The sequence below is a fragment of the Bubalus kerabau genome, chromosome 4 (genome assembly GCF_029407905.1).
Source record: "Bubalus kerabau isolate K-KA32 ecotype Philippines breed swamp buffalo chromosome 4, PCC_UOA_SB_1v2, whole genome shotgun sequence".
In the NCBI taxonomy this organism is placed as follows: Eukaryota; Metazoa; Chordata; class Mammalia; order Artiodactyla; family Bovidae; genus Bubalus; species Bubalus kerabau.
The window spans coordinates 37111134-37119456 of record NC_073627.1 but is presented as its reverse complement, the minus strand read 5'-3'; the positions used below and the strand labels follow the sequence as shown (position 1 = coordinate 37119456).

At 53.3% G+C, this 8323-nt stretch overlaps 1 pseudogene; it reads left to right on the top strand.

The window, feature by feature from the left end:
• Window positions 1-352: 352 nt before the first annotated feature.
• LOC129650841 (tumor necrosis factor ligand superfamily member 12-like) lies at window positions 353-7814 on the top strand (annotated as a pseudogene).
• Window positions 7815-8323: the final 509 nt, after the last annotated feature.

Genomic DNA, 8323 nt, shown 5'->3' with positions numbered 1-8323 from the left:
GCCGCACACCCCAGCGCCCGCTGCACACTCACACACACACATCGCCACGCTCTTCCGCGGTCGGAGGTGCGTGCCACCGGCCGGGACCCGCTCTGGGCTCTGCAAGCCCAGCGGCGCGTGCCCCGCTCCATGAACTGCACTTGGCCAGGCTCGGAGTTTAATCACAGTGTCAGGTTTCCTATCCTCATCCCCTACCCACCCCCCACCAGCTCCCGCCCCATTTCCCTGGCCCCTCCCTCTCCCCGGCCAGATCCGCCCGCCGGCTCCCCCTCCCCCCATGCCTAGGGTCCAGGGAAGGGGGACCCGGTGAGGCAGGCACAGCCCCCGCCCCGTGGCCACCCGTTGGATCCAGATGCTCCAGACGTGGAGGGAGCGCCGAGAGGAGCCCGGCACCGCCCTGCTGGCCCTGCTCATGCTGGGCCTGGGCCTCCTGCTGGCCCTGGTCAGCCTGGGGAGCTGGGCATCGCTGTTTGCCCAGGTGAGGCCCGGCTGCACACCCCTCCCTGGGACTGTGCCGAACATCTGATGGGGCCGGTGGGCAGGGGGGGAAAGGGGCCAGGAAGGTGGGTGGAGGGTGAGATGTCAGGTGGAGAAGGACAAGGTAACGCTGCCTCCTTCCCAGCAGGAGCCTTCCCAGAGGGACCTGGTGGCAGAGGAAGACCCGGACCCAATGGTGAGTGGGAGGTGGGTGCTGACTCCATGGTTGCTCGGCATGGGAAGTGTGTGCCCTGCTTGTGCCAGCCATGTGTGTGTGGGGGGTGTGCATCAGCCCTCTCATGCCTAGGTACATGAGTGACAACTGTGTGTAAGGGGTTTGTGCCCCCTTGGTGTCAACCAAGTACAAAGTGTTTATTGGCCTTAGGGGATGTGGGAGTGTGAGATGCAGGAGCCTGCTATGGAAGAGGGATGCTGGCTGTGTGCGCAGGGTGTGTACTCATTTTGCACACTGACTGGGTGTGGGCGTGTGTGTGTGATGTTCCAATTGCTGGTTGAGGGGAGCAGACTAGGGGGATGTGGCTGGTTTTGGGGAGAGGGGTGAGCCCTGACCCCAAGAACTTGCCTCCAGGTGGCCTCGGCCGCTCTTGGCTGAGACTCGGTCCTTTTGCTGACTGGGCCTCTCCTGACGGGCCCCCTGTTGGTCTTAGCTTGTGTCTTTGGAGTCCCTGGTGAGATCCTGGTTTAGCTCTGCCCTTAACGCCCTTAGGACCTGAACCCCCAGCCCGAGGAAAGCCAGGATGCTGTTCCTTTCCCGAAACTGGTTTGCTTTGCAGAAATGGTGAGCAGCCCTTTATCCCAACCTTAGGAATCATATCATGGTGGCTTCTGGACTCACTGTCTGTTTTGTTCATCATAACAGCCCTGTGAAGCAGGCAGAGCAAAACCCATTATCCTTGCATATGGGTAGAGAAACTGAGGCACAGAGAGTAAAAGAGGGGTTCGGAGTCACAGAGACTCAAACCTAGAATTCTGACCCTCCCTCTGAAGCTCCTTCCATTGCATAGACCTGCTTCTCACTCAGACCCCACCCTGAATATGAAGGTGGGTGGCCAGGAGTTAGGAGAGCTCCTGAGGTCCTGCTGAAGACAAGGTAGGGGAATCAGAGGCCCGAACCCCCTAAAGCAAAGACTTATGACTGGGATGACCCCGTGACCATGTATCCAGGCTTGCAGGCTTACACCTGTGGGCTCAATGTGATGATTAATAATCCCCTCTTGCGCTCAGAAGCATCCCACTTTGGATGATAAATTATCAGTGGCTATACCTGTGGAGGAAGATACAGCCTGAGGTTCTGAGACCGGGAGATTGAACAAGAATAAAGATGCCAGGGTACTGGGGGGAACAGGGCTGAGAGAGTAGCTCCTGGCCACCAAGCCCCCAGAACTGGGGACTGCTTGGCCCATCTGTCTTTCCCTGATCCTCAGCATCTAAAGGCCAGAAACCACGGGCGCGCAGAGCAGTTGCAGCCCACTATGAAGGTGGGTGATGGGGAGCCATGCCCAGGGAGAAGGGGTGGCTGGGCGCAGGGCAGGGCTCACCACCCCTTTCCTGTGTCTTACAGTTCGCCCACGACCAGGACAAGACGGAGCACAGGCAGGTGGGGCCCCGCCCCACCTCTGAGCTCTTCTCTTACCCTCACAGCCCTGGCCTTCTGGACAAGGGACCCCCTCCAAAACCTTGATTCCCAGCCCCATCCCCACCTTCAACATCAGAAACTCCAAAAGCCAGTTCAGGAAAATGCTTAGGGCTCGCTTCTCTTGGCTCCCCAAACTGGACTTTGTCTGCGACTCAGACATGGGACCCCAGGGAGACCCCTTCCCCTTTCAGAGACCAGGCAGATCCCCCCAGCAAAACACCAGCTGGGCTTCTCCTCCAGCCCTCGCTCATCTCCAAGAAGCATCCTTGATTTTTTTCACTCTTCTTTCCCCTCCATATTCCAAGAGTTTTTGTGCTCTGATCATTTTTCTCTAAATATTTCCAATCTCTGATCTTCTTTTCCATCCCCACCCCACCCCACCCCCACCTCAGCACCATGATCTCAAAACCTCAAACTCAGTCTCCAGCTCCTTCCCCATTCTAGACTTTCCCCACCCCTACCATGTCCCACCTGTGTTGCCAAGTTCAGCCTCCTTAAGCCTGTCTCTCATTCTTCTATTGCTTTTCTGCTTGGCTTTCAGCCTCTCCACGCTCTGGTCTCAACCTCCTTTCCTGGCACATCCGTATGCCCTCTCCACACTTGTTGGCTGACACCCCCTCCCCACCAATGTGCTTCTTCTGGACGTTGGACATACTGTTCGTTCACCTGGAATTCCCTTCCATGTGACAGGCCAGGAGCCAAGATACGAGAGTGACTTAGTCTAGGGTTGGCAGCTGAGGCGGAGAGAAGTAAATGGATTGAGTGTGTAGTTTGAAGAGAAGGACTTGGTGGAGCAGGATTAAGGGGTGGGGGGGAAGGAATGACTTCTAGATTTTTAACTTGGGCATCTTTGAGAATAATGGTGTCTTTTATTAAAGTGGTGTTAACCAGGAAGGAAATAAGTTGGGGGGGGCATGTAAATTAATAATTGAATTTGAGAGCTAATAATAACTAAGTGGATAAATAATAATAAACAAGTGAGTTTCACAAATAGTTAGCTGGACTTGGTGAGTGGCTCAGGCCTGGGCAGGGTGTATCGAGTCAGGAGTCATCACCAGATGGATGGTATTTAAAGCTACAGGACTGGATGAGACATCCACGAGGGAAGGGGGCTCCGCAAGGAAAGCCCTGAGGCTCTTGGGGCAGAGTGGGAGAATCCAGCAGAGACTGAGAAGCAGCCAGAGAGAGGGGAAGAAACCCAGGGAGGGCAGTGTCCTGGAGTCTCAGAGAAGACATAGTTTCAAGGAGGATGTGGCTGTCTATGTTGAATGCAGCTGAGTGGTCACATGAGATGAGAACAGAGAAATGACCGCTGCATTTAGTAACATTCAAAGTCAACTGGTGACCTTGACAAGGGCGGTGGCTGGTGTGGTTAGGTTGGAAGCCAGTGTGGACTGGGTTAAGAGAAAATCGGAAATAGGAATCAGAGACAGTGACAACTCTCTGCAGAAGTTTCTCTGTGACAGGAGCAGAGAAATGGGCCAGGAGGTAGAGAAGGATGTGAGTCCAGGCAAAGTTCAGTCCTTAAGCAATACTGCCTAAATCATAGCTACCTATTCAGGTTTTAATCTCACCTAATCCTTGAAAGAGTCCTAAAAGGAAGATAATCCAGCCATCTGCTTTTTACAGAGAGATGACGGTAACCTGTCCAGGTCATGATGATGCTAAGAGGTGGGGCCAGGATTTGAATCCAGCTATCTGTGCTTGTGTTCCAGACATTGCGTGAGAGGCGATTGCCAGTGCAGGGGTGGGGGCACCTGCAGGCAGCATCCAAGGAGGTGGGAGGGGGTGGACTCCAGAAGGAAGAAAGGCACGGGACGTGTCATCTCATCTCCATAAGAGGGTCAGTGGTGACCACGAGAACAAGTCGGTTTGTGGTTTGGGTGGGAGGACAAATGGTAGCCCTTACCTGATGCCTTCGGGGTCCTCTGGAGATCAAGGGAGATGGGCAGGAGGGACAGTGAAAAGCAAGCCTAGCAGGGAAAAAAGGATGGTTGCTGGGCAATAAAGAATGAAATTGAGTGATACCATGGTCTCAGGCACACCATGCCCTTAGCCACAATGAGCTCACACTAGTTCCCTAGCCAGGAATGCCCTTTCTCCTTCTCTCCCCTACTCTTCATGCCTCAGGCCAGCTTTCCTCCCTTCTGACTGGACCATTATTTCAGCAGTTACCCAGACATTTACTTATTCGTTGACTCAGCACACATGAGCTGAGATGCTACTGTTTGTATGGACCCAGCTAGGTGCCCACACAGAGTAATATCCAGACCTATTTGCAAGGAACTGCTGTCTAGGAGAGGAGGCAAGCATATACATTTGTAAATTACAATGTGATATGACAAGAATAATAATGAAAGTAGCAAGAGACACATGGCCAGTACAGAGGAAGACAACTTTACAATGGAGTCAGGGACTCTTCCCCAAGGAGGCATGGGCTCTTACCCAAGTGTGAGTATAAGATGGACAGAGGGGCAGGGCCACTTGTACAAAAGCCCAGAATTTGCCAAGAGTCTTATGAGGCTGGAGGACGGGGAGCAAGCAGCTCGATGTGATTGAGGAGACAGATCCAGAAGAGCAGGATGGGGTGAGGCTGGAGAAGCATATGGAGCCAGGTCACAGTTGGAGTCTGGAGGTTATTCTGAAGTCAAAGCAGGACGAAAGTCTCGCGTCTGCATTTGAGAAACATCACTATGCCTCTGTGTAGTGTGGCGAGTAAACTGGAGCAGGCAGTTTACTCCCGGTGGAAACAGGGAGCCTAAAGAGGAAGGAGCCTGAGAAGAGTCCCAGTGAGAAATGGCCGAGTCCACACACACAGGGGAAGGAGACAGCTACTTAGGTGGCAGGCTTGCTAGGAACTGGTGATCAGAGGATAAAGCTGGTGAAGGAGAGAAAGGCTTGGGTGCTTGATAAGAGGTAGGACCAGGAGCCCAATGTGGAATGCAGACAGTCAAGCAAATTTGGGGTTGGGGGTGGGCAGGCTCAGTTTTGGTCTAGGTGAGTTTGCAGTGGGGAGCATGGGGAGGTTACTCTAATGGCAGGCAGGTAGCAGTGTCAGGAGGGGCAGGCAGGGGCAGAGCTGGAGACTCAGATTGGAGTCTTGCGAAACAAAAGCCAAGGCACCCATATAGGTAGGGATGAAAATGCCCTGTGAGCATTATGTTCTTGAGAAAGGAACCAGGAGAGCGCCCCGGGGCAGGCAGAAGATGGGGGTGCCGGGAAGGAAGCTTCCCAGGCTACTGAGACGAGGTGCCGGAAGCCCCTGAGAGCAGCCTGCGGACCCAAACAAGAGACAGCTGCCTCTACAGCCTCTTCCTCCCCTGTTTTCTTCCCACCAGCATGTGCTTGGTGTCTGCTCAGAGCAGGCCCAGCTGCAGGGCCTGGGGTGCGGTAACCAGACCAATTCCCCTGCTCCTTGGGGGAGGCAGACCCCAAACTATCACAGAAGGAAATAAAGATGATTTCTGTCCTTGGTGACTGCTATGAGAGAGATGCGGCGAGTGGAGGAGAGTTTAATGGAGACTAGCTATTAATATTTCAGACTGGGAGGCCTGCGGAGGTCACTCAGAGCGACCAGACTGAAGGGAGGGTGGAATCCTGCGGGGAGGCAAGAGCAGTAAAACCCTGTGGAAACAGTGAGCTTGGTGCCTGGCAGGAACAGAAAGTGGGCCTGAGGGCCTGGAGTCTTGTGACTTGGAGGAATGTGTGAGATTAGATCTGAGAGGTAAACAGGGGCGGCTCATGGAGGACTGGGAAGTCACTTGAGACCCTGCTTTGTCATTTGATTATTTGTCTTCTTTACACTTTGCAATTACCTTTACTCTGGTTTTGTTGTTGTTAACGGCTTTATTGAGATATAATTCACATACTATACAATTCACCTTTTAAAAATGTACAGTTACGCTTTTAGTATAGTCACAGAATTGTATGACCATCACTACAGTAATTTTAGAGAGCTTTCATTACCTCGAAAAGAAACCCTGTATGCTTCACCCACCACACTGTATTTCCCTGATCCCCTCCAGCCCTAAGCAACCACTAATCTACTTTTCGTCTCTATGTATTTGTTTATTTGGAAATTTCATGTGCATGCGTGTTCAGTCGCTTAGTCATGTCTGACTCTTTGCGACCCCATGGACTGCAGCCCTCCAGGCTCCTCTGTCCATGAGATTCTCCAGGCAAGAATACTGGAGTGGGTTGCCATTTCCAACTCCAGGGGATCTTCTAGACCCAGGGATCCAACCCCCATGTCTTGCGTCTCCTTCATGGGCATGCAGATTCTTTACCATTGCGCCACCTGGACAGTCATAGAACATGTGATCCTTTGTGATTAACTTCTTTCACTTAGCACGGCGTTTTCATGTTTCCTCCACATTGTAGCATGCATTAGTACTCCATTTCTTTTTATGGCTGAATAATATCCCATTGTATGGACTTAACACAATTTTCCTTATCCATTCATTAATGGAGATTTGGGTACCATTTTATTATTTTTAATTTTTTGTTTTTATCTTTTTCCCTTTTGATTATTTTTTATTTTAGTAACCCAAGTTATATATGATTTAAGTAATGCATGCATACCTTCTCCAAGTAAAAGAGCAAATGGTGCAGACACAACCTATAAAAGCCCCCGTGCTTCTTGAGTCCTACTCCTCTCTCCAGAAGCAGCTGGTGAGAACTTGCTGTCTATCATTCTAGTCCTCTAGGTCGGGTTTCTTCCCCTAACTTCCTATCACACTCCCAGCTCCCCAGGCCGCGGCTCCTCCCTTGCCCTGGGCCTCCTAGATATCTTCTGGGTACAGTGGGCCCAAAGGTTGATATACTCAGTGTCTCACTGGCCAGTGTGAGAAAGTTCTATAGAGGGATTTCCCCCTGTCTCTGAACACCCACATTCAGGTGTGGACGGGACGGTGAGTGGCTGGGAGGAGGCCAAAATCAACAGCTCCAACCCCCTGCGCTATGACTGCCAGACCGGGCAATTTATGGTCACCCGGGCTGGGCTGTACTACCTGTACTGTCAGGTAAGCCCCACCTGGCTCCACGGGTAAAGCCGGAACTGAAGGAGAAGGGCTGGGCTTCGGGGTTGGGGGCAAGTTAAAGGTGGGGAGGGGAGCGTGGGGTTTGGGCTGAGAGGAGCCTTGGGCCTCTAAGGACACCTGAGATGAAGCCCAGGGCCAGCAGAGGCCTGGACTCCGCCCCTCCCCTGCCCGCCCCAGGTGCACTTTGATGAGGGGAAGGCTGTCTACCTGAAGCTGGACTTGCTGGTGGATGACACGCTGGCCCTGCGCTGCCTGGAGGAATTCTCGGCCACTGCGGCCAGTTCCCCTGGGCCCCAGCTCCGTCTCTGCCAAGTGTCAGGGCTCTTGCGCCTGCGGCGAGGGTCTTCCCTGCGGATCCGCACCCTCCCCCAGACCCAACTCAAGGCTGCCCCCTTCCTCACCTACTTTGGACTCTTCCAAGTTCACTGAAGGGCCCTGGTTTCCAGGTGGCTTGTCCCCACGGCCGCTCTCTGAGCACCCCTGTCCCCTCTGCCCAACCCTGAGCTGCTCCTCCCCCAGACCTGCCTCTCTCCCCGGAAGGCTGCCAGGGCTCACGTGAGGTCCATGCCACACCAATATTCCCAGCTCTTCCCACCTCCAGCTCTCCACCTCACTAGCTCCCCAGCCCCATTTATCTCCTGACTCCCCAACCCCGGCTGCAGCCCCCCAGGACACTGTGTTGACTGTACTCTGGGTGATGATGGGTCCTCCATACCCCCTCTTCAGCCACTAAGAGGGGCCGGATGCCAGAGAGACAGGGACTAGGCCAGGAGTTCCCGAATGTGAGGGGTCAGAGACCAGGACAAGCTCCTCCCCTGATAATTCCCTGTGAATTTTTAAAACAGATACTATTTTTATTATTATTGGGACTAAATGTTGATAAGTGGATATTGAAGAGAATAAGTCATGGTTGCTCTCTTTATTGGGGCTTAGGGGGTATCCTCAGGGTAGCTGAGGGCCAATGGAAGGGCGGTCTGGGAGGTGGGGGTGTGGGGGCGACAGTCACCTGAATTCCAGGTCGACATCCAGGCTTGGGCATGGAGACCTACGTGCCTTGAAGCCCCAGGCAGGAGAAGAGAATCAAAAGGCAAACTGCCAGGGGAAAACAAAAATCAATTCTCTGCCCAAGGTCCAGCAGAAGTGGCCTGAT